The following is a 25,935-nucleotide window of genomic DNA, read 5'->3' on the forward strand; positions in this document are numbered from 1 at the left end:
TCCTATCTCCGCCATTTTGTTACACTGTTGTCTGCTTTTCAACTCCAGACTTTGTCCACCCATCTGCTTATCACATCCCTGTATCTACCTATCACTTGCCAGGCTTTATGCCACCACACCCCTCCCCCCCAGTCCCTCCCCCTCTTTTTCCAGTTTTCTCAACCCTATGACAATGTTCATATATTCTAGGAGCAGAATTAGGCCATTCGGCCCATCACGTCTACCCCATCATTCAATCATGGCTAATCTATCTTTCCCTCTCAACCCCATTCTCCCGTCTTCGCCCCATAACCCCAGACACCCGTACCAATCTCAAAATCTTAATGAAACACATAAAATTCTCAAGGGATTGAACAGGCTAGATGCAGGAAAAATGTTCCCCATGTTGGGGGGAGTCCAGAACCAGGGGTCGCAGTTTAAGAATAAGGTGTCGGCCATTTAGGACTGAGATGAGGAAAAACCTCTTCACCCAGAGAGTTGCGAATCTGTGGAATTCTCTGCCACTGAAGGCAGCGGAAGTTTTCAAGAGAGAGTTAGATATACTGTAGTTCTTAGGGCTAACGGAATCAAGGGATATGGGGAGAAAGCAGGAATGGAGCACTGATTTTGTTTGATCAGCCATGATCATATTGAATGGCCGTGCTGGCTCAAAGGGCCGAATGGCCTTCTCCTGCAACTATTCTCCATGTTTCTATGTTTCCAGTTTGACAACATATTTTTTACAACATGGCACCCAGAACTGAAATCAATGCTCCGCCATAAAAAATCTCCGCCTTAAAAAAATCTCCTCCTTAAAACCATCCATTGACTTGGCCACCAGAGCCATCTGTGGCAATGAATTCCACAGATTCACCACCCTCTCACTAAATAAATTCCTTCTTGGTCTGAAGATGGGCCCTGATCCAAAAATGCAGCTATCCATGTTCTCTCGATATGCTGCCTGACCCGTTGAGTTACTCCAGCACTCTGTGCCTTTATCTGCTAAATTAATTTAGCGATGTCAGGTTTAGATTCCACAAGGGACTGAGCTAAGTCTCAGAATCATCTTTATTTATTTATTTATTTATTTATTTATTTTTTCCAATTAGAAGTCCAGTAAATTACAATAATACACATCAGATATATCTTATTACATTGTTGTACCACTTTGTTTTTCGAGCTTTAAAAAAGATAGAAATGAAAGAAGTAAGGAAAGTGAGCAAGAATCGTGGAAGGTAAGTCTCAGAATTAAAGACGAACTTGAACATAGAAACATAGAAACATAGAAATTCGGTGCAGGAGTAGGCCATTTGGCCCTTCGAGCCTGCACCGCCATTCAATATGATCATGGCTGATCATCCAGAGTTAGATTCAGCTCATAGGGCTAACCGAATCAACAGGTATGGGAAAAAAGCAGGAACGGACTACTGATTTGGATGATCAGCCATGATCATATTGAATGGCAGTGCTGGCCTGAAGGGCTGAATGGCCTACTCCTGCACCTATTATCTATGTTTCTAAGAAACAGTCTGGCCTGTTGCAAGCCATTGAGCTGGCACCGCCAAACGTCTGCTACTGCCACCTTCACCCTTACTGCACACCTCCTGGTCTCTGCCTTCAGACTTTGACTAAAACCAATACAGGGGGACACAAAATCAATGGCAGCTCATTTGAGTGGCTGTAAAAAAAAACATAAATGCAACATGGTTCAGAAGAGCTAAGAGCTCATGTGTAAAAACATAGAAACATAGAAAATAGGTGCAGGAGTAGGCCATTCGGCCCTTCGAGCCTGCACTGCCATTCAATATGATCATGGCTGATCATCCAACTCAGTATCCCGTACCTGCCTTCTCTCCATACCCTCTGATCCCCTTAGCCACAAGGGCCACATCTAACTCCCTCTTAAATATAGCCAATGAACTGGCCTCGACTACCCTCTGTGGCAGAGAGTTCCAGAGATTCACCTTTATACAATAATTTCTCAGGACATTTACACTTTGACCAGAGTGAATTTATTGCCCATCCGAGGTGACAAGGTTTATTGGAAAGTGTCGTGCTAAGCGGAATGGAGCTATCAAAATGGATTAGGATGACAGGGTGAGGCATGTCACAGAGCATTACAGCAACGGGGACAATGTTATGAAGGTCGCAGTGCTGAAAACATTGAGTTATACAAAGCTTCCTGTCACAACAGTATGGATTGTGAGCAACCATTGAATGTTATGGTGGCGCAGCGATAGAATTGTTGTCCCACTTTCACGACCTAATTCACGACTTCTGCCGAGTTTGCCCTTGACTTATACTCGCAGCATGGTCGTCACGAGGCCGTGACGCAGGTCGTAGGTACTCGTGGCATCAAGTAGGTCGGGGCGTTTTTCTAGCCTGATGAAAAATGTCCACGAGGAAAAAAGGTCGTGAATTAAGTCGTGAAAGTGGGACAGACCCCTTACCACGCAGGTCACGGGGAGAACGTACAAACTCCGTACTGACAGCACCCATAGTCAAGATCGAACCCGGGTCTCTGGCGCTGTGATGCAGTAACGCTACCTCTGCGCCATCCTGTTGCCTCCATTTTATTTTAGATTTATCAACGTCGATTGCTTTTGTTTCAATTTAATTCACATGGAAGCCATCTACACTTAGAAACAGATTTACACAATCCAGCCTATTAATATTGTTTACAAATATGCAACGTGAATCATTATCCATGGGTCCTTGTGTACGAGATTACTTTAGTTTAGTTTAGTTTAATTTAGAGATACAGCGCGGAAACAGGCCCTTCGGCCCGCCGAGTCCGTGCTGACCAGCGATCCCCACACACTAAAACTATCCACACTAGTGTGTAGACCATTAGTGTAGACTAGTGTGTAGACCAGGAGTAGGCCATTGCGGTGCAGGCTCGAAGGGCCGAATGGCCTACTCCTGCACCTAATTCTATGACACACAAAGGGCTAGTTTACAATTATACCAAAACCAGTTAACCTACAACCCTGCACGTCTTTGGAGTGTGGGAGGAAACCGGAGCACCCGGAGAAAACCCACGCAGGTCACGGGGAGAACGTGCAAACTCCGTACAGACAGCACCTGTAGTCAGGATCGAACCGGGGTCTCTGGCGCCGTGAGGCAGCATCTTTACCGCTGCGCCACCGTGCCGCCCCAAAGAGGTAGTTGAGGCAGCATTTAAAAGACATTTGGACAGGTACAGGGATAGGATAGGTTTACAAGGATATGGGCCAAAAGCAGGCGGGTGGGAGGGGAGGGGGGGGGGCTAATATAGAAGGGGTATGTTGGTCCTAAAGAATTCCGTCATTAGCAAAGAGCCTTCAGAGTATTGCTGTTTGTGAGGGTGTGACTAGACTCTGTGGACATGATCCATTGTGTCTTAGGCCATGATCACCAGGGCAACCGCATGTCGGAGATGGCCCACCATACATCCCATGGGCAAACCGACAGAGTTTCATTACTGATCTCCATTGATTGAGCACCTAATCAATCTGATTGCACAAATTGTCAGCAATTTGCCGTCAGCCTGTGATGAATTCCTTCAGTGTTTAAGAGGGAACTGCAGATGCTGGAGAATCGAAGGTTACACAGAAAAGCTGGAGAAACTCAGCGGGTGCAGCAGCATCTATGGAGCGAAGGAAATGCCATCGAAACCCTTCTTCAGACCATAGATGCTGCTGCACCCGCTGAGTTTCTCCAGCTTTTCTGTGTAACCTTCGATTCTCCAGCATCTGCAGTTCCCTCTTAAACACTGTGTACACTCTACTGCGCTATCTCTTCAAGATATGCCTACCTTGAAGAAGTTCTCCTCTTCTCTCCGGAGACAGTTTCACAACCTCCTCTCTAACTGTCCCCCATCTGTGATCCCTCCTGCCCTCCAACTGTACGACCACATTCTTACCCAGACTCGAAACCACAGCCACATCTGCTTCCTCGGGGCCTGCCTGCGCCTCCATCTCATACCCCATGACTTCCAGCTACAGTTCCCTACCTCCCAGTTCGGACCGCAACCGGACCATCGGTACCGACTGGCCATCCACCGGCATACCCAGCAATTCTCCAACCGGGCACTGAGGTCCACCCTGGCCGCGATGCGCCGGCACCAGCAGGAACTCACATCAACACTCCCTGAACTTCAGGCCTCACTAACCCAGACCTGCAACGGACCCCAATTATATTTTATCCGCCAGTCTGAAGAAGGGTTTCGGCCCGAAACGTTGCCTATTTCCTTCGCTCCATAGATGCTGCTGCACCCGCTGAGTTTCTCCAGCTTTTCTGTGTAACCATGAATTCCTTCAGGACCTGCTTGTCCTCTTTCACATTCATCTGCATTTGAAGACTGATTATACTTCAGAACCACTTCTTCACTTCCATGGGGCTGTACCTTTAACCTCACTGGAGTATGAGTAACATTATTCAGGGCCAGAAATGTGTCCTACAATCAAGCTCATACCTGTTTTGAGGCAATTGAGGCCATTTTGCTAGGTTAGAGTTTAGAAATACAGCGCAGAAACAAGCCCTTTGCCCCACTGGGCCCACAACTCCCAGCGATCACCCCATACACTAGCACTAGGCCGGATGGCCTAATTTAGTTTAGTTTAGAATTACGGCATAGAAACAGGCCCTTTGCCCCACTGGGTCCACGCCACCCAGCGATCACCCCATACACCATCACTAGGCCCGATTGTGGTATTATGCAATAATAGTGTAAGGCTGGGCAGACGGGCACTAGGACCCTGTGTGACAGAAGCCAGGCTCCAGTAACCGGATGTGACTGGAACCCTGGGGTGTGGGCAGTTAGGGAGTTGCCTGGGCTGGCACACGAGGCTGTTGCTGTTGCTGCTGTTGTACAGAGCTGTTAAATAAAGAGATACTCCGTTTACATCGTCGTACGAGCCTTATTACAAGCATAACTCGACACCGATGGCCTAATTTAGTTTAGTTTAGAAATACGGCATAGAAACAGGCCTTATGGCTCATCAAGTTCCTAAGTTCTATGAGCAGAGTTAGGCCATTCGGCTCATCAAGTCTACACTGCCGTTCAATCATGGCTGATCTATCTCTCCCTCTCAATCCCATTCACCTGCCTTCTTTCCATAGTTCCCTTCTGCCCTGGCACCCATACTAATCAAGAATCTGGCGATCTCTGCCTTAAAAATATCCATTGACAACATCCACAGCCGTCTGTGGCAATGAAGTCCACAGATTCACTACCCTCTGACTAAAGTCCGTGCCGGCCAGTGATAGCCGTACATTAGCACCATCCTACTCATTAGGGACCAGGTAGGGACCTTTTGTATTTTTCAGCTTGAAATTGTGCAATCTGGTGCATACTGTAGCGAGTCTTTTAACTTACACTTGAATGCAACATTTATGCTTTAAATTGGATTACTAATCATACTCAATAATCGTACCTACACGCCAGGGACAATTTACAGAAGCCAGTTCACCTACAAAGCCACACACCCTTAGAATGCGGTAGGAGATGGGGGCACCTGGAGAAAATCCACGTGATCACGGGGAGAAGGCACAAACTCCACACAGACAGCACCTGTAGTCAGATCGAACCCGGGACTCTGGCACTGTATCCTTGTAGACTTGATGGGCCGAATGGCCTAATTTTGCTCCTATCACTTGTAATCATATGATCACATGAGATCGCCGTGGTGGAGGGAGTGCCGTAGTAAAAGACAGCCGGCGTGAGCAGGGTTCGAACCTGCGCTGGGTGACAGCATTGGATTCCAAGTCCAACGCCTTAACCACTCGACCATCACAGTTACAAAAGTGCCCACGTGTTTCTTGCCGGTGTGACAATAACTCCGCTGTTTCTACCCCATTCATAGACCAGGGGCCTCCCTGGGCTCGAGTCAAAGAACCATTCCAATTCAATCCGATCTCTGGTTCTTTCAGTAGACTGAGCCCATTAGCTAAAGCTTCATTGCCCCTCTGTGCAATAAATCTTTGTCAGAATCATTAATCAGCATTGAAAAAAAGAATCTGAACTTTAATTTAGTTTAGTTTAGTTTAGTTTAGAGATACAGCGTGGAAACAGGCCCTTCAGCCCACCCAGCCCACACCGACCAGCGATCCCCGCACATTAACACTATCCTACACACACTAGGGACAAATGTACCCATACACCAAGCCAATTAACCTACAAACCTGCACGTCTTTGGAGTGTGGGAGGAAGCTGAAGATTTGGGAGAAAGCCCACGCGGTCACGGGGAGAACGTACAGACTCCGTACAGACAGCACCCGTGGTCGGGATCGAACCAGGGTCTCCGGCGCTGCAAAAGCTGTAAGGCAGCAACTCTACCGCTGCGCCACCGTGCCACACAGCAACGTCAAAAGTGAACAGAGCACTTTTTAAAATCCACATGATTAGGTTGAGCAGTGTTAAGTTTTGTTTACGGGGAAAATGGTGGTCTAATTAATTCTGGTGGATCTTTAACACGTTGGTTGGTGGAACAGCAATCCACTCTCCAGTGCTGTCCGCGGGTGCTCTTGGTCAGAGCTCGATTGAACTTAGAACATAAAGCAGTACAGCACAGGAACAGGCCCTTCGGCCCAGTGTCTGTGCCGAACATGATGCCAAGACCAACTCTTATCTGCCTGCACAAATAGTTTTTAGTTTTTTTAATTTCAGAGGTACAGCGCGGAAACAGGCCCTTCGGCCCACCGAGTCCGCGCTGACCAGCGATGGCCCTGCACACTAAAGGGCCTGTCCCACGATGCCAGTTTACCCATATAACCATATAACCATATAACAATTACAGCACGGAAACAGGCCATCTCGACCCTTCTAGTCCGTGCCGAACACATAATCTCCCCTAGTCCCATATACCTGCGCTCAGACCATAACCCTCCATTCCCTTTCCATCCATATAACTATCCAATTTATTTTTAAATGATAAAAACGAACCTGCCTCCACCACCTTCACTGGAAGCTCATTCCACACAGCTACCACTCTCTGAGTAAAGAAGTTCCCCCTCATGTTACCCCTAAACTTCAGTCCCTTAATTCTCAAGTCATGTCCCCTTGTTTGAATCTTCCCTACTCTCAGTGGGAAAAGCTTATCCACGTCAACTCTGTCTATCCCTCTCATCATTTTAAAAACCTCTATCAAGTCCCCCCTTAACCTTCTGCGCTCCAAAGAATAAAGCCCTAACTTGTTCAACCTTTCTCTGTAACTTAGTTGCTGAAACCCAGGCAACATTCTAGTAAATCTCCTCTGTACTCTCTCTATTTTGTTGACATCCTTCCTATAATTAGGCGACCAAAATTGTACACCATACTCCAGAATTGGCCTCACCAATGCCTTGTACAGGATACCCAAGAGCTCTCCCGAGTTTAAAAAAAAATCACACGCGTGGTAAGTATGTAGTGTGTTCGTAGCGGGTACGTCGGAGCTCGGGGATGTCTCGTTGCGGCTTGTAACGCTAACGGTAGGTACTCGCGAAACGTGGAAACTCGTGAAGTTTTTTCAACAGTGAAAATTTTCCAAAAGTAAAAAAATACTCGTGATGAAGTACCATGAGTTTGATTTTTTTTTACACTCGGGAGAGCGCTTGGGTAAACTTGTATCTTGGGACAAGGGCTTAACACTACCTACACACACTAGGGATAATTTACATTTATACCAAGCCAATTAACTTACAAACCTGTACGCCTTTGGAGTGTGGGAGGAAACTGAAGATCTCGGAGAAAACCCACGCAGATCACGGGGAGAACGTACAAACAGCACCCGTGGTCAGGATCGAACCCGGGTCTCTGGTGCTCTGGCGCTGTAAGGCAGCAACTCTACCATTGCGCCACCGTGCCACCCCGATAGATTACGTGCATTCCTCCATTGCCTACATATACAAGATAGACACACAGTGCTGGAGTAACTCAGCGGGACAGGCAGCGTCTCTGGAGAGAAAGGAATGGGTGGCGTTTTGGATGGGGACCCTTCTTCAGTCAGTCTGAAGAAAGGTCCCGACCCGAAACATCACCCATTCTGTTCTCTCCAGAGATGCTGCCTGACCCGCTGAGTTACTCCAGCATGTTGTGTCTATCTTCACTATTTCTACCCCATTCATAGGCTAGGGGACCTCTCTGGGCTGGGGTTATAGGATACAGGTTATAACCATATAACCATATAACCATATAACAATTACAGCACGGAAACAGGCCATCTCGGCCCCACAAGTCCGTGCCGAACACATTTTTTTTTTTCCCCTTAGTCCCACCTGCCTGACCTCATACCATAACCCTCCATTCCCTTCTCATCCATATGCCTATCCAATTTATTTTTAAATGATACCAATGAACCTGCCTCCACCACTTCCACTGGTAGTTCATTCCACACCGCCACCACTCTCTGAGTAAAGAAGTTCCCCCTCATATTACCCCTAAACTTCTGTCCCTTAATTCTGAAGTCATGTCCTCTTGTTTGAATCTTCCCTATTCTCAAAGGGAAAAGCTTGTCCACATCAACTCTGTCTATCCCTCTCATCATTTTAAAGACCTCTATCAGGTCCCCCCTTAACCTTCTGCGCTCCAGAGAATAAAGACCTAACTTATTCAACCTATCTCTGTAACTTAGTTGTTGAACTGTAGAAGGATACAGGTTCTAGTACCATACTAATTCAATATGATCTGTGGCCTTTGAATAGACTGAGCCCATTAGCTAAACCTTCATTGCCCCACTGTGGAATAAATCTCAGCCTGCATCATTAATCAGTTTTGAAAGCAAATCTGAACAGAGCATTTAAAAAACCCACTTGAGTGATAAAGATGAAGATGATATTTGAGCAGCATTAAGTTTTGTTTACAGAGAAAGTGGTGGGCGAAATTGTTCTGGTGGTTTAGTATAGAGACACAGCATGGAAACAGGCCCTTCGGCCCACCGAGTCCGTGTCGACCAGTGATCCCCATACACTAACACTATCCCACACACACTCGGGACGATTTTTAATTACACCAAGCCAGTTAGCCGACAAACCTGTACGTCTTTGGAGCGTGAGTTGAAACTGGAGCACCCGGAGAAAACCCACGCAAGTCACGGGGAGAACGTGCAAACTCCGTACAGACAGCATCCGTGGTCAGGATGGAAGCCGGTGACGCTGGCGCTGTACCACCGTGCCGCCCACATCAGTTCTGGAAAATACCTCATTAGCAATAGTGTACCACTTAGGCGATTTTTTAGGCGACTAGACTGTCACCACATGGTCGCCAGGGTGTTGCCTCTATGGTCGTGAGTTGTCTCCTCAGGCACCCAAAGAATCGTAGCGTTTTTCTGGTCGCTGATGGATTTTCAAATGTTAAAAAATTCCCAGCGAAAGTTGGCTTGACGCCAATGAGCGTAGCTGGACTTCTCCTGACGTAGGTGTTGTCGTAAGTTGTCGTCAGGGTGACATTGATTGTCGGTAGACAAAAGTGCTGGAAAAACTCAGCGGGTGCAGCAGCATCTATGGAGCGAAGGAAGTAGGCAACGTTTCGGGCCGAAACCCTTCTTCAGACTGATGTAGGGTGGGGGGGGAAGAAAGTATAAAGGAAGAGGAGGAGCCCGAGGGCTGAGGGAGAGCTGAGAAGGGGAGGAGACAGCAAGGGCTACCGGAAATTGGAGAAGTCAATGTTTATGCCGATAGGGTGCAGACTGCCCAAGCGGAATATGAGGTAAAAGCTCGCCCTCGGGCTCCTCCTCTTCCTTTTTTCCTTTCTTCCACCCCCCCCCCCCCCCCCCCCCCCCCCCCCCCCCCCCCCCTCCCACCCGACATCAGTCTGAAGAAGGGTTTCGGCCCGAAACGATGCCTATTCCTTCGTTCCATAGATGCTGCTGCACCCGCTGAGTTTCTCCAGCACTTTTGTCTACCTTTGATTTTCCAGCATCTGCAGTTCCTTCAATGATGTAGATTGTTGCCGGGTGCTGACTTCGGTGAATTCCATTGGCGCCTATCAACGTTAACCTACGTCTAACGGCGACAGGTACCGGCGACTGAATTGTCGCCGACAGGGTCGTACCTTGTCGTAGCTTGTCGTAGGTGTGCACATCAAGTAACCCTTGCTTTCCCCCTTTCTCCATCCCTCCCCTATCCTTGTTCTCCGACTAGTTTCACTGTCCTCCTGATTAAATTTACTGTTTGTACGCCTCGGTGTCACCTTCCCCTCAGCCAACAATGATCCATTCTCCATTTTCCTTGATCTCCATCCCCCTTGATCTCTTGTTTTCACACTTTACCCTTCCATATCTCTATGCCTCCCTCTTCCCTGACTCGCAGTCTGACGAAGGGTCTCGACCCGAAAATTCACCCACTCCTTCTAGCCAGAGATGCTGCCTGTCCCGCTGAGTAACTCCAGCATTTTGTGTATGTCTTCGGTGTAAACCAGCATCTGCAGTTCCATCCTACACCATTCATTAATACCAACCTCATTTAATGCTGATTCATGTTTAGTTTAGTTTAGAAAAGGGATTGCCTAACGTTTCGGGTCAGGACCCTTTTTCAATCTGATGCTGCCCGACCTTCTGAGTTGCTCCAGCACTTAATGTCTATCTTCGGTATAAACCAGCACCTGCATAGAGTCATAGAGACATACAGTGTGGAAACAGGCCCTTCGGCCCCACTTTCCCACACACCGACCAACACGCCCATCTGCACTAGTCCCATCTGCCCATATAAGGTCATAAGTGATAGGAGCAGAATTAGGCCATTCGGCCCTTCAAGTCTACTCCGCCATTTAATCATGGCTGATCTATCTCTCCCTCCTAACTCCATTCTCCTGCCTTCTCCCCATATCCCATACTGATCAAGAATCTATTTATCTCTGCCTTAAACATTGCCATTGATGTGGCTCCGGCAAAGAATTCCACAGATTCACCACCCTCTGACATATCCCTCTATCTGTGTCTGAGGAAGTGTCTCGACCCGAAACACCACCCATTCCTTCTCTCCAGAGATGCTGCCTGTCCCGCTGAGTGACTCCAGCACTTTGTGTCTATCTTCAATGTACTCTGTAGAATAACGAATTGTTTTCATCCACTGTGAAAGACTGATGCACAAATACATCATATCCTTCAGAACTCTGCAGTCTAGTCAATATTGCTTCCCCTGGCTCTTTCTGCCAAAATATGTCACTTCATACTTTGCTGAATTAAATTTCATCATCTATTAATTTGCACACTTTCTCACCATCTTTTTTCAGTCTCTTACTCTTGCTCACACCTCCAAGATGCAAGCTGTCTGCAGCTTATTTAGTTGAGAGATACAGCGTGGAAACAGGGCCCCTCGGCCCAACGAGTCCATGCTGACCAGCGATCCCTGCACACTAACACCATCCCACACACACTTGGGACAATTTTCATTTATAGCAAGCCAATTATTCAAGATTCAAGATTCAACAGAGTTTATTGTCATGTGTCCCTGATAGGACAATGAAATTCTTGCTTTGCTTCAGCACAACAGAACATAGTAGACATGACTACAGAACAGATCAGTGTGTCCATATACCATTATATAAATATATACACACATGAATAAATAAACTGATAAAGTGCAAATAACAGATAATGTGTTATTAATGTTCAGAGTTTTGTCCGAGCCAGGTTTAATAGTCTGATGGCTGTGGGGAAGTAACCTGGTTAACCATATAACCATATAACAATTACAGCACGGAAACAGGCCATCTCGGCCCTACAAGTCCGTGCCGACACAACTTTTTTTCCCTTAGTCCCACCTGCCTGCACTCATACCATAACCCTCCATTCCCTTCTCATCCATATGCCTATCCAATTTATTTTTAAATGATACCAACGAACCTGCCTCCACCACTTCCACTGGAAGCTCATTCCACACTGCTACCACTCTCTGAGTAAAGAAGTTCCCCCTCATGTTACCCTTAAACTTCTGTCCCTTAATTCTGAAGTCATGTCCTCTTGTTTGAATCTTCCCTATTCTCAAAGGGAAAAGCTTGTCCACATCAACTCTGTCTATCCCTCTCATCATTTTAAAGACCTCTATCAAGTCCCCCCTTAACCTTCTGCGCTCCAGAGAATAAAGATCTAACTTACTCAACCTATCTCTGTAACTTAGTTGTTGAAACCCAGGCAACATTCTAGTAAATCTCCTCTGTACTCTCCCTATTTTGTTGACATCCTTCCTATAATTGGATGCAGTCTTCAGGCTCCTGTACCTTCTACCTGAAGGTAGCGGGGAGATGAGTGTGTGGCCAGGATGGTGTGGGTCCTTGATGATACTGCCAGCCTTTTTGAGGCAGTGACTGCGATAGATCCCCTCGATGGAAGGGAGGTCAGAGCCGATGATGGACTGGGCAGTGTTTACTACTTTATTGACTACAATTAACCTACAAACCTGCACGTCTTTGGAGCGTGGGAGGAAACTGAAGGTTTCAGAGAAAAGTAACGGTGAGAACATACAAACTCCGTACAGACAGCACCCGTAGTCAGGATCGAACCCGGGGACTATGGCGCCATGAGGCAGCAACTCTTACGCTGTGCCGCCGTTCCGCCAGCTATTGAAAGTTTAATGAGTCATAGATCACAGAACGTAGAGAGAGGTACAGCACAGGAACAGGCCATTCGGCCCACAATGTCCTTGTTGAACATGATGCCAAGACCAACTCTTATCTATCGAATCTCATCTGTCTACGCCCAATCCAAACCCCTCCATTCCCTGCTTATCCATGTTGGAGAGAAAGTATTGGCCCCCAAACAAAATCCAACAAAAGTAGTTCGTAAATTCATAAATTATAGGAGAAGAATTAGGCCATTCGGCCCATTAAGTCTACTCCACCATTCAATCATGGCTGATCAATCTTTCCCTTTCCACCCCATTCTCCAAAAGGTGACCCGTTCCTTCCCTCCAGAGACATTGCCTGTCCCGCTGAGTTACTCCAGCATCTTGGGTCTGTTGTCGGATAATTCAGCACTTCCTTGCTGGGAAATAGAGTCAGAGTGATACAGTGTGGTATAAATCTTTGGTATAAACCAGCACCTGCATAGACAATAGACAATAGACAATAGGTGCAGGAGTAGGCCATTCTGCCCTTCGAGCCAGCACCGCCATTCAATGTAATCATGACTGATCATCCACAATCAGTACCCCGTTCCTGCCTTCTCCCCATATCCCCTAACTCCGCTATTTTTAAGAGCCCTCTCTAGCTCTCCTGAAAGCACCCAGAGAACCGGCCTCCACCGCCCTCTGAGGCAGAGAATTCCACAGACTCACTACTCTCTGTGAGAAAAAAGTGTTTCCTCGTCTCCGTTCTAAGTGATACAGTGTGAAAACAGGCCCTTTGGCCCAACTTGCCCACACTGGCCAACATGTCCCAGCTACACTAGTCCCACCTGCCTGCGCTTGGCCCATATCCCTCCAAACCTGTCCTATCCATGTACCTGTCTAACTGTTTCTGAAATGTTGGGATAGTCGCAGCCTCAACTACCTCCTCTGGCAGCTTGTTCCATACACCTACCTGTTACCCCTGATGATTGAAGTAGAGGTGTCTATTCCCGCTTGGTTGCCGGCTGTGAATTGTGCTGTTCAGCTAATTACCAAAGTGAATATTAAAGCAGTCTTGTGCGTTACTCGATGTCGGATCTTATCATCAATCTGCACTTGGAATCCCATCCTCGCAATCTCCTCATCTCTCGGTAATTATGATTAACGACAGCCCTGGTTCAGAAGTGTTTCATCATTTAGATGAAGAATTTGTTTCTCTCGGTGCAGGCAGTGACTTATATTTCCGATGAATTCGTTTTGGTTTTAGTTTAGTCTAGGGAGACAGCGGGGGGGGAACAGGCCCTTCGGCCCACCGAGTCCGCACCGACCAGCGATCCCCGCACACAATCACTATCCTACACACAATAGTTGCTGGAGTAACTCAGCGGGACAGGCAGCATCTCTGGAGAGAAAGGATGGGTGACTTTTCGGGTCGAGACCCTTCCTCAGACTTGCAATAGACAATAGACAATAGGTGCAGGAGTAGGCCATTCGGCCTTTTGTGCCAGCACCACCATTCAATGTGATCATGGCTGATCATCCCCAATCAGTACCCCGTTCCTGCCATATCCACTGACACCACTATTTTTAAGAGCCCTATCTATCTCTCTCTTGAAAGCATCCAGAGAACCGGCCTCCACCCTCCTCTGAGGCAGAGAATTCCACACACTCACCATACTCTGTGAGAAAAAGTATTTCCTCATCTCCGTTCTAAATGGCTTACCCCTTATTCTTAAACTGTGTGGCCCCTGGTTCTGGACTCCCCCAACATAGGGAACATGTTTCTTGCCTCTAGCGTGTCCAAACCCTGAACAATCTTATATGTTTCACTGAGATACCCTCTCATCCTTCTAAACTCCAGAGTGTACGAGCCCAGCCGCTCCATTCTCTCAGCGTATGACAGTCCCGCCATCCCGGGAATTAACCTTGTAAACCTACGCTGCACTCACTCAATAGCAATAATGTCCTTCCTCAAATTAGGGGACCAAAACTGCACTCAATACTCCAGGTGTGGTCTCACTAGGGCTCTGTACAACTGCAGAAGGACCTCGTTGCTCCAATATTCGATTCCTCTTGTTATAAAGGCCAACAGGCCATTCGCTTTCTTCACTGCCTGCTGTACCTGCATGCTTACAAGGAGATAGAGCTGATAGATTTGAGCCGGATTTGAATGAAAGTAGCACATTCAATGCCGATGTCGGACGTACTCTGTGTCCGAGGAAGAGTTTTGTGGCGGAGAGTTTTATTATTCAGTATTAATCTGCACTGCACACAAGATGATGTTAGTGATTAAAGATCGCTGCCACATCAGTGAATTCTCCAAGGAAGGGACTGGTGAGAGGAGACAAAAGCAATGTAATAGATTTCATTCATCTTGTTTCACAGAGAGCCTCTAGCAAGGTGACGCATGATAAATTAGAGACTGACCTCATATTGTCAACGAATGGAGCAGAATTATTTCACACAGAATACCTCAGAATTAAAGGGCGTTCTTTTAGGAAGGAGACGAGGGGGAATGTCTTTGTTTAAGAAGGAACTGCAGATGCTGGAAAATCGAAGGTAGACAAAAATGCTGGAGAAACTCAGCGGGTGCGGCAGCATCTATGGAGTAAAGGAAATAGGCAACTGTTTCGGGCCTATCTGGAATTCTCTGCCTCAGAAGGTAGTTGAGGCCAGTTCATTGGCTATATTTAAGAGGGAGTTAGATGTGGCCCTTGTGGCTAAAGGGATCAGGGGGTATGGAGAGAAAGCAGGTACAGGATACTGAGTTGGATGATCAGCCATGATCATATTGAATGGCGGCGCAGGCTCGAAGGGCCGAATGGCCTACTCCTGCACCTATTTTCTATGTTTTTATGTTTCTAACCCTTCTTCAGACTAAATTTCTTTAGTCGCTGGGTGGTGAATCTGTGGAATTATTTGCCACAAAAGGAAGTGGAGGCCAATGGGATAAAGGCCAAAGGGATAAAGGATAACAATTCAGAGTGGTAAATACATCTAGAGCTACCTGTTGCATCTATATTATTGAGGAAGGCTTTGGAATGAATGATACTGTTACTAAATTGGTGGATGAGTGAGCGTTGGTGAGACAATGGGAAAGTTGCCGCAGGATGACATGGAAAATAATGAGGTACAATTGTGAGTGAATTAATTAAATCCAACGTTTGTAAACGTACAAATAACCTCCAGACAGCATTCTCATGACCAAAACTACTGTATTTCCCGGCAATGAAGAGGCACCTGCGTCGAAGACGCACCCCCATTTTGAGGCGCAAAATTTTGAAAAATAAAAAAGGGACATTTGCCGTGATGGCGGCCATTTCCATTCACTGTGATGGCGGCCATTTCCATTCACCGTGATGGCGCCATTTCCATTCACCATGGTGGCGGCCGTTTCCGTTCGCCATAATGGCAGCCATTTCCATTCACCGTGATGGCGGCCATTTCCATTCACCATGGTGGCGGCCATTTCCATTCGCCATAATGGCAGCCATTTCCATTCACCGTGATGGCGGCCATTTCAATTCGCAGCCATTTCCAGAGCAACACACAGATAATGTATACACCGATGTGGTAATAAAAAAAAGACAGCGTTTGGAATAAAATAACATTTAATGATGCACGGAACAAAGATTACAGAGATTACAAAAACGGAAAGCATTCTAATCTTCATATCCGAAAAATGTACTACTCTCATCCGAATCTTCAAAGCATAATACTGGTAATTCATCAGGGTCATCACTGCTGTTCAATTTACAGTTGAACAACTTACCGTAAAACAGAATTTACACAGCTCCTACCTAGACCAGGTTTTGAAGTGTTTGTAATGGCGAAAATCCGTGCGCAAATGCATGTCGATTCTTATTGGATTGCTGTTTTGAACTGAAACGCTTCCTATAGGCCAAGGGGTGTCAAAGACACGGGCCGCAGGCCACGGGCCGCAACCGATCCGTGAAGGAGTCCAATCCGGCCCGCGGGATGATTTCCCCGATGCCAGAGCGGGCATGAAGTCGCATTTTGCCTGTGACCTAAAACGAGGTCAAATGATTTTGACACACCTGCTTCGGCCTGCAAGACGCAGGTAATTTTTCAGGCCTTATTTTAGGGTAAAAAGTAGGGTCTTCATTGCCGGGAAATAAGGTACATCTAGGGGCACCAAACATTGATAGAGTCTTGCCTCTGAAAAGTCTAGGCATTTGTGTCCTTCGTTATATTAAAATCTGTCGAGCCACTGCTCCTTGCAAATAGATGCCTTGACTCCACAGGTCTGACCTGATTTATTACGCACCACCTTCCAGAATGCCTTCTGTAAATTAAATCTAATGCAATGTTTTTAGTCGGCCCTCTCTGGTCACTTCTCAAAGGTGGCAGCCGTCTTTATTAATAAACAAGGGCGAGATTCAGCGCAGAATATCCTCGCCCGTGTAGACTGGAAAAATAAAATACAACTTGCACTAGAATTTATTTGAAAGATAGGATTGAAAATCAGATCCGTTATTCCAAAGATGTATTGAAATTTGGCTACACTGCACTTTGAGAACAGTGTACAGATCGTAAATGTGTCACTAATCTGTTCTCCGCGAATAAATCATGTCAGGACTCTCAAGCCCCGTCCCACTTTCACGACCTAATTGGCGACCTCTGCCGAGTTTGCCCTTGACTCGTACTCGCAGCATGGTCGCCACCAGGTGGTAGGAGGTCTTCGTAACTCTTCCTCATGCTCGTGAGTGGTCTCCGCGTACTCGTGGCCTCAAGTAGGTCGCGGCGTTTTTTTCCAGCCTGATAATAAATGTCCACGAGTAAAAAAATGGCCGACATGGAAAAAATGGATACTTTACTCATAGGTAGGTCGTAGCTAGGTCGTAGGTCGGTCGTGATGGTAGGTCGTAGGTAGGTCGTAGGTCGGTAAATGGCCCAAGAAAGAAATGCGAACATGACATCATTTTATCATGTGATCATTTCCCGCTTGTAGCCAGTCGTAGTTGGTCTTAGGTGTGGAAGACTGAGGTCAATGGGGGTCGTAGGAGGTCGTAGACATTGTTGTAGGAGGTCTTTCACTTCGGCGAGTCAACACAACCTTGACATCTAGGCTCTAGGTTCTTCTAAACCCGTGGATTAGGTCGTCTAAGCGGGACAGGCCTCTCACACCCTTTATGCACAGAATTCCACATGCGATGTAATCACATTTCAATGAAACCAGGCTGATCTTAAATTTAGTTTAGTTTAGTTTAGAGCAGTGGATCCCAACCTTTTTTTGGCCATGCCCCACCTAATCACCTCTAAAATCCTGATGCCCCCCCACCCCTTGCTTTCCATTGAGAGAAAACGGAGGAAATAGATATTATAAGGGTAACTTAGCAAAAGCTCTTTGAATCGCATTTCTAAATCCATTTCAATGAATAAGGTTCTCCCACGACCTCGCGCGCTTCGTGCGACGTGCATGAAGAGCGATGGCGCGGTGATTATGAAATAACTACACAATAAAGACCTTTTTTACCCAAATAAAATTATTTACTTAAAATAACATCTGAAACATAAACTACATATGTTTACCTGATGGAAAATCCAAAAAAATAAAAATCGAAAATTTGGACCCAGACCTCCTCGGTCGCGCTCAATTGCCCCCCTGTGGGGCGTACTCCCCACGTTGGGAACCACTGGTTTAGAGATACAGTGGGGAAACAGGCCCTTCGGCCCATCAGGTCTGCATCGGCCAGTAATCCCCGCGCACCAACACTATCCGATACACACACGCGTACAATTTTACTGAATCAATTGACCCGTGCGTCTTCTGAGCGTGGGGAGAATCCGGAGCACCCGGAGAAAACCCGCGCTGTCACGGGGATAATGTAAAAACTCCATACAGACAGCATCCGCAATCAGGATCGAACCCGGGTTTCTGGCGCTGTGAGGCAGCAACTCTACGGCTACGCCACCGTGCCACTCACTCAAAAGAACTTCTAGGACTTGCCTTGTTTTTCCCCTAACGTTTCACGGACCAGCGTTGCTTCATCTCGGGATCTTAGTGCCAGGGTTTATTTTGTACTGAGTTTTGTTGTGGTTTGCTACTAATAATAATAATAATAATAATAATGTTTATTTATATAGCACTTTTCATCAAAACCAGTATTTGAACCAAAGTGCTTTACAGAGATTGATTAAATTAATTGAACAGATCAATTGCAATAAATCCATACCAAACAAAAAAGAGAAAAAGAAAAAAAGACACAGAACAGTACACTATAGAAATCAACATGAAACGTCCCCCCACAGCAGAATTCACTGTGAGGGAAGGCACTAAAAATATCCAGTTCTCCCCCCCCCATAAATAACGGCAGCCACCTCAATGCACTCTTTGAGAAGGAACCAGAACTAACTGAGTAGATTTAATTGATTCAGATATTGACCCTCAATGGCCATCAGGAAGGTAATGCATAGTAACTAAGGTGGAATCACAACTTTACAAGTTATAGGAGTAGAATTAGGCCATTCGGCCCATCGAGTCCACTCCGCCATTCGATCATGGCTGATCTGTGCCTCCCAATCCCATTTTCCTGCCTTCTCCCCATAACCCTTGACACCCGTTCTAATCAAGAACTTGTCTATCTCTGTCTTAAAAACATCCCCTGACTTGGTCCCCACAGCCCTCTGTGGCAATGAGTTCCACAGATTATCTACCCTCTGACTAAAGATGTTCCTCCTCACCCCCTTTCTAAAAGAGCGCCCTTTAATTCTGAGGCTGTGACCTCTCGTCCTAGACTCTCCCACTAGTGGAAACATCCTCTCCACATCCACTCTATCCAGGCCTTTCATTATTCTATAAGTTTCAATGAGGTCCCCACTCAACCTTCTAAACTCCAGCCAGTGTTGTCAAACGCTCATCATATGCTAACCCACTTATTAGAAACATAGAAAATAGGTGCAGGAGTAGGCCATTCGGCCCTTCGAGCCTGCACCGCCATTCAATATGATCATGGCTGATCATCCAACTCAGTATCCTGTTCCTGCCCTCTCTCCATACCCCCTGATCCCTTTAGCCACAAGAGCTACATCTAACTTCCTCTTAAATATAGCCAATGAACTGGCCTCAACTGCCTTCTGCGGCAGAGAATTCCACAGATTCACCACTCTCTGTGTGAAAAAAGTTTTCCTTATCTCGGTCCTAAAAGATTTCCCCCTTATCCTTAAACTGTGTGGCCCCTTGTTCTGGACTTCCCCAACATCAGGAACAATCTTCCTGCATCTAGCCTGTCCAACCCCTTAACCCCTCCTGGCATCATTCTTGTAAACCTCCTCCGGATCCTCTTCAGAGCCAGCATATCCTTCCTGAGATGTGATACCCACATTTTCTCACAGTAGTCTAAATGTGGCCTGACCAGCACCTTATAAAGCCTCAGCATTACATCGCTGATTATTGTCACGTGTACCGAGGTACAGGGATCGCTGGTCGGTGCGGACTCGGTGGGCCGAAGGGCCTGTTTCCGTGTTGTATCTCTAAAGCTAAACTAAACCAAACATCGCGGTAAATCCCTCAATAATTGTCACACCTCATCGCTGGTGTTTCTGCGATTTTCTGCCGACGTTGGGAGGCTGCCATGCTGGAACTAATTTCTGTCCTTAATACGTTGGTGAAATTGTTAAAACAATGTTTTAAATATTCTGTCTGTATCATAAAGATTACAGGCGTTTGGCAGGGATTCAAGGCCTTCTTTATGCCTACATTCATAATCTGCTTGAGATTCACTGCTGAGGCTTGAGCCACATCAAGAGCTCAGGTGGATTACTCTGCTGACAGTCCATGCTCATTATTGATTGCCACTGCTGTAATCATTCAGCAAGTCATCTATTTGTCTCTCCCTCCAGCAGCTATCCAGGCAGCATGTCGATGTTTCGTTTCGTTTTTTTGTTTAGGGATACTGAGGGAAAGAGGCCCTTCGGCCCACCGAGTCTGCACCGACCAGCGATTCCCGCAATTAACACTATCCTACACTAACCATATATAACCATATAACCATATAACAATTACAGCACGGAAACAGGCCATCTCGGCCCTACAAGTCCATGCCGAACAAATTTTTTTTTTTTCCCCTTAGTCCCACCTGCCTGCACTCATACCATAACCCTCCATTCCCTTCTCATCCATATGCCTATCCAATTTATTTTTTAAATGATACCAATGAACCTGCCTCCACCACTTCCACTGGAAGCTCATTCCACACCGCCACCACTCTCTGAGTAAAGAAGTTCCCCCTCATGTTACCCCTAAACTTCTGTCCCTTAATTCTGAAGTCATGTCCTCTTGTTTGAATCTTCCCTATTCTCAAAGGGAAAAGCTTGTCCACATCAACTCTGTCTATCCCGCTCATCATTTTAAAGACCTCTATCAGGTCCCCCCTTAACCTTCTGCGCTCCAGAGAATAAAGACCTAACTTATTCAACCTATCTCTGTAACTTAGTTGTTGAAACCCAGGCAACATTCTAGTAAATCTCCTCTGTACTCTCTCTATTTTGCTGACATCCTTCCTATAATTGGGCGACCAAAATTGTACACCATACTCCAGATTTGGTCTCACCAATGCCTTGTACAATTTTAACATTACATCCCAGCTTCTATACTTAGCTTCGGTCCTAAAAGATAAAATACTAACTAAGGATCATTTACATTTACACCAATTTACCTACAAACCTGTACGTCTTTGGAGTGTGGGAGGAAACCGAAGATCTCGGAGAAAACCCACGCGGTTCTTGGGGAGAACGTGCAAACTCCGTACAGACAGCACCCGTAGTCGGGATCGAACCTGGGTCTCCGGTGCTGCAAGCACTGTAATGCCCCTGTCCCACTTAGGAAACCTGAACGGAAACCTCTGGAGACTTTGCGCCCCACCCAAGGTTTCCGTGCGGGTCCCGGAGGTTGCAGGTGGTTGCCGGAGGTTGCAGGTAGTGGAAGCAGGTAGGGAGACTGACAAAAACCTCCGGGAACCGCTCGGAAACCTTGGGCGGGGCGCAAAGTCTCCAGAGGTTTCCGTTCAGGTTTCCTAAGTGGGACAGGGTCATTAGGCAGCAACTCTACCGCTGTGCCATGGAAGTGGAAGTGTTGGCTGATGCAGCCTCCCATCTTGCTCTCAAGTTGATTCTAGCATATCTAGACCAGGTACTAAACATAGAAACATAGAAACATAGAAATTAGGTGCAGGAGTAGGCCATTCGGCCCTTCGAGCCTGCACCGCCATTCAATATGATCATGGCTGATCATCCAACTCAGTATCCCGTACCTGCCTTCTCTCTATACCCTCTGATCCCCTTAGCCACAAGGGCCACATCTAACTCCCTCTTAAATATAACCAATGAACTGGGCTCGACTACCCTCTGTGCCGGAGAGTTCCAGAGATTCACCACTCTCTGTGTGAAAAAAGTTCTTCTCATCTCGGTTTTAAAGGATTTCCCACTTATCCTTAAGCTGTGACTCCTTGTCCTGGACTTCCCCAACATCGGGAGCAATCTTCCTGCATCTAGCCTGTCCAACCCCTTAAGAATTTTGTAAGTTTCTATAAGATCCCCTCTCAATCTCCTAAATTTTAGCGAGTATAAACCAAGTCTATCCAGTCTTTCTTCATAAGACAGTCCTGACATCCCAGGAATCAGTCTGGTGAACCTTCTCTGCACTCCCTCTATGGCAATAATGTCCTTCCTCAGATTTGGAGACCTAAAGATAGATACAAAATGCTGGAGTAACTCAGCGGAACAGGCAGCATATCTGGAGAGAAGGGATGGGTGAAGTTACAGGTCGAGACCCTTCTTCAGACTTCTTGTCACTGATCAGGTTAAGCCTGCTCTCCAGTTATGAAGTGGTGAGATTTGAATAAATTAAATTATGAATGGTGTTAATTAGCAGAGCATTTACAGATTGGCTTTTGTTGTGATTAGTGTCTGCAACTCTGCAAAGGGCCTGTCCTGGAGCTTGGGATGTACAAAATCTTTGCGCACCACCTGCATGATGCGCAAATGACACCCTGAAGGGTCTCGGCCCGAAACGTCACCTATTCCTTCTCTCCACAGATGCTGCCTCATCCGCTGAGTTTCTCCAGCATTTTTGTCTACCTCGGACTATCCTTGATCGGACTTTGCTGGCTTTACCTTGCACTAAACGTTATTCCCTTATCATGTATCTGTACACCGTAAATGGGTCGATAGTAATCATGTATTGTCTTTCCGCTGACTGGTTAGCACGCAACAAAAAGCTTTTCACTGTACCTCGGTACACGTGACAATAAACTGAGCTGAACTGAAACTGAACAGAAGGAGGGTCTCGACCCGAAACGTCACCCAGAGATGCTGCTGACCCGCTGAGTTACTCCAGCATTGTGTATCTATCGCTGGCCACATCTGCCTGATAGAGGGATGGCAGACCCAGATGTTAGTGCTCGCTGGAGTTAAGACCCTACTTATGACAATGCTCTTTAAATGAAAGAGGATTTATCTGGTTAAGCTTTAAAGTGCAATTTAGTTCTGCAATTACTGCCGAAAATCAGATAACTCCGCCACAAATACGAATGATCAGCGATTATATTTTTCTCTGGCTCGTTAACGGCCTATTGAATACATGTTGGCCTTTATTCAATATGCGGTCACAGGGAGAATGTTGAACAAGGACAATGATCGATTGTATACTGTGCCATGCTCTCCAGAGAATATTTATAGACACAGTCATATAGACAATAGACAATAGACAATAGGTGCAGGAGTAGGCCATTCGGCCCTTCGAGCCAGCACCGACATTCAATGTGATTATGGCTGATCATCCCCAATCAGTACCCCGTTCCTGCCTTCTCCCCTGACTCCGCTATTTTTATGAGCCCTATCTAGCTCTCTCATGAAAGCATCCAGAGAACCGGCCTCCACCGCCCTCTGAGGCAGAGAATTCCACAGACTCACCACTCTCTGTGCGAAAAAGTGTTTCCTCGTCTCCATTCTAAATGGCTTACCCCTTATTCTTAAACTGTGGCCCCTGGTTCTGTACTCCCGCATAGAGTGATACAGTGTGGAAACAGGCCCTTCGGCCCAACTTGCCCACACCAGCTGTCCCAGTCCAAATGTCCCAGTTACACTAGCCTCACCTGCCTGCGTTTGGCCCATATCCCTCCAATCCTGTCCTATCCATGTACCTGTCTAACTGTTTCTTAAACATTGGGATAGTCCCTGCCTCAACTACCTCCTCTGGCAGCTTTTTCCATACACCCATCCATACACTGTGTGAAAAGGTTACCCCTCAGATTCCTATTAAATCTTTTCCCCTTCACCTGAACCCATGTCCTCTGGTCCTCGATTCCCCTACTCTGGGCAAGAGACTCTGTGCATCTACCCGATCTATTCCTCTCATGAGTTTATACATCCCTCATCTTCCTGCGCTCCAAGGAATTGAGACCCGGCCTACTCAACCTCTCCCTAAATTTAGCTCCCTCCCGATATCATTGAAGGGATTGTTAGGGGAAACCAATTAAGGGCGGCACTGTGGCGTTTCCTCACAGCGCCAGAGACCCTGTTGGAATTCTTTGAAGTCGTCAATAGCAGGGCAGACAAAGGATAGTTGGAGATGTTGGTAGATGTTGGTTGGCTTGTATTCAATGGAGTTTAGAAGGATGAGCGGTGTTTTTTATAGGAACATATCAAATTATAAAAGGACTGGACAAGCTAGATGCAGGAAAAATGTTCCCAAATGTTGGGCAAGTCCAGAACCAGGGGCCACAGTCTTAGAATAAAGGGGAGGCCATTTAAGAACAAACGTTTTCACCCAGAGAGTTGTGAATTTGTGGAATTCTCTGCCACAGAGGGCAGTGGAGGCCAAATCACTGGATGGATTTAAGAGAGAGTTAGATAGAGCTCTAGGGGCTGGTGGAGTCAAGGGATATGGGGAGAAGGCAGGCACGGGTTATTGATTGGGGATGATCTCAAGAAAGCAAACGCAATGCTGTCATTTATTTCGAGAGAGCGTATACAAACACAGGGATGTAATGCTGAGGCTCTATAAGGCGCTGGTCAGGCCACATTTGGAATATTGTGAGTAATTTTGGGCACCATATTTGAGGAAGGATGTGCTGGCTCTGGAGAGGGTCCAGAAGAGGTTTACAAGAATGATCCCAGGAATGAGGGGATTAACATATGATGAGCATTTGACAGCACTGGGCCTGTACTCGCTGGAGTTTAGAAGGATGGGAGGGGATCTCATTGAAACTTACCAAATAGTGAAAGGCCTAGATAGAGTGGATGTGGAGAGGATGTTTCCACTAGTGGGAGAGTCCAAGACAAGAGGTCGCAGCCTCAGAATTAAAGGACGTCCCTTTAGGAAGGAGATGAGGTGGAATATCCTTAGTGGGAGGGTAGTGAATCTGTGGAATTCATTGCCATAGAAGGCTGTGGAAGCCAAGTCAGTGGATATTTGTACGGCAGAGATAGATAGATACCTGAGATAGAAAGCCCACGCAGGTCACGGGGAGAACATGCAAACTCCGTACAGACAGCACCCGTAGTCAGGATTGAACCCGCGTCTCTGGCACTGCAAGAGCTGTAAAGGGCCTGGCCCACTTAGGCGTCATTTGCGCGTCATTTACGAGCCAATATTTACGCGTCACGCCGCACGACAAGTGTGTCATGAAGCGCGCATGGCGTGCATTACGTGCGCATGGTGCGTGGTGACATTGACAGTGACGAGCGGTCGCGCGCGGCGCCCCAGGATTTTGGGTTTCACGCGCAAATGACGCCCACGTGGGACAGGCCCTTAAGGCAGCAACTCCACCGCTGCACCACCATACCGCCCGAACGTTCTAGAGATACTGCGTGGAAACAGGCCCTTCAGTCCACCGAGTCTGCACCAACCATCTATCACCCCATAAACTAATTCCACCCTACACACACACACTGGGGACTAGTCACCGAAGCCAATTATGCTACAAAGCTGCATACCTTTGGAATGTGGGAGGAAACCCGTAGCGCCCGGAGAAAACCCACGGGATCACACGCAGAACGTACAAACTCCGTGCAGACACGGTCTAAAGAAGACCCTTTTCTCCAGAGATGCTGTCTGACCCACCGAGTTACTCCAGCACTTTGTGCCAATCTTCCTGTAGTCAGTCCGAACCCGGTTCTCTGGCGCTGTAAGGCAACAACTCTACCGCTGTACTGCCACCGTGCCGCCCTGTGTGCATGTACATACTCACGTGTGTGTAAATCAATGAAGGAATGAACTATACTTTATTTGCACATGTGACAAGTCACAATGATATTTGCTTTGTGTTCCCAAGGTATGCAAAGGGTTGCCACATAAAGGGCACCGTAAGTTACAAAGTATTTCCATTTTAACACTAACTATTTTTAACACGTTCCATTTGTCCCCCCCACCTCGGGTCCTCCTTTGTTCTCGGCAGCGCGTACGATCGTGGACGAGTCTCGACCACCAGACCA

General features: G+C 46.8%; 1 protein-coding gene and 1 non-coding gene across 3 annotated transcripts in view; one reads left to right on the forward strand and one right to left on the reverse strand.

Annotated features, from left to right (window-relative positions):
• LOC129714263 (sodium/calcium exchanger 3-like) overlaps positions 1 to 25,935 on the forward strand; it is a 318,013-nt gene that overhangs the window by 129,589 nt on the left and 162,489 nt on the right. The window lies entirely within an intron of this gene.
• Positions 5,678 to 5,759, reverse strand: trnap-ugg (transfer RNA proline (anticodon UGG)). The gene has a single exon. It is a non-coding gene; the product is annotated as a tRNA-Pro (tRNA).

The sequence above is a fragment of the Leucoraja erinacea genome, chromosome 38, assembly GCF_028641065.1.
Source record: "Leucoraja erinacea ecotype New England chromosome 38, Leri_hhj_1, whole genome shotgun sequence".
In the NCBI taxonomy this organism is placed as follows: Eukaryota; Metazoa; Chordata; class Chondrichthyes; order Rajiformes; family Rajidae; genus Leucoraja; species Leucoraja erinaceus.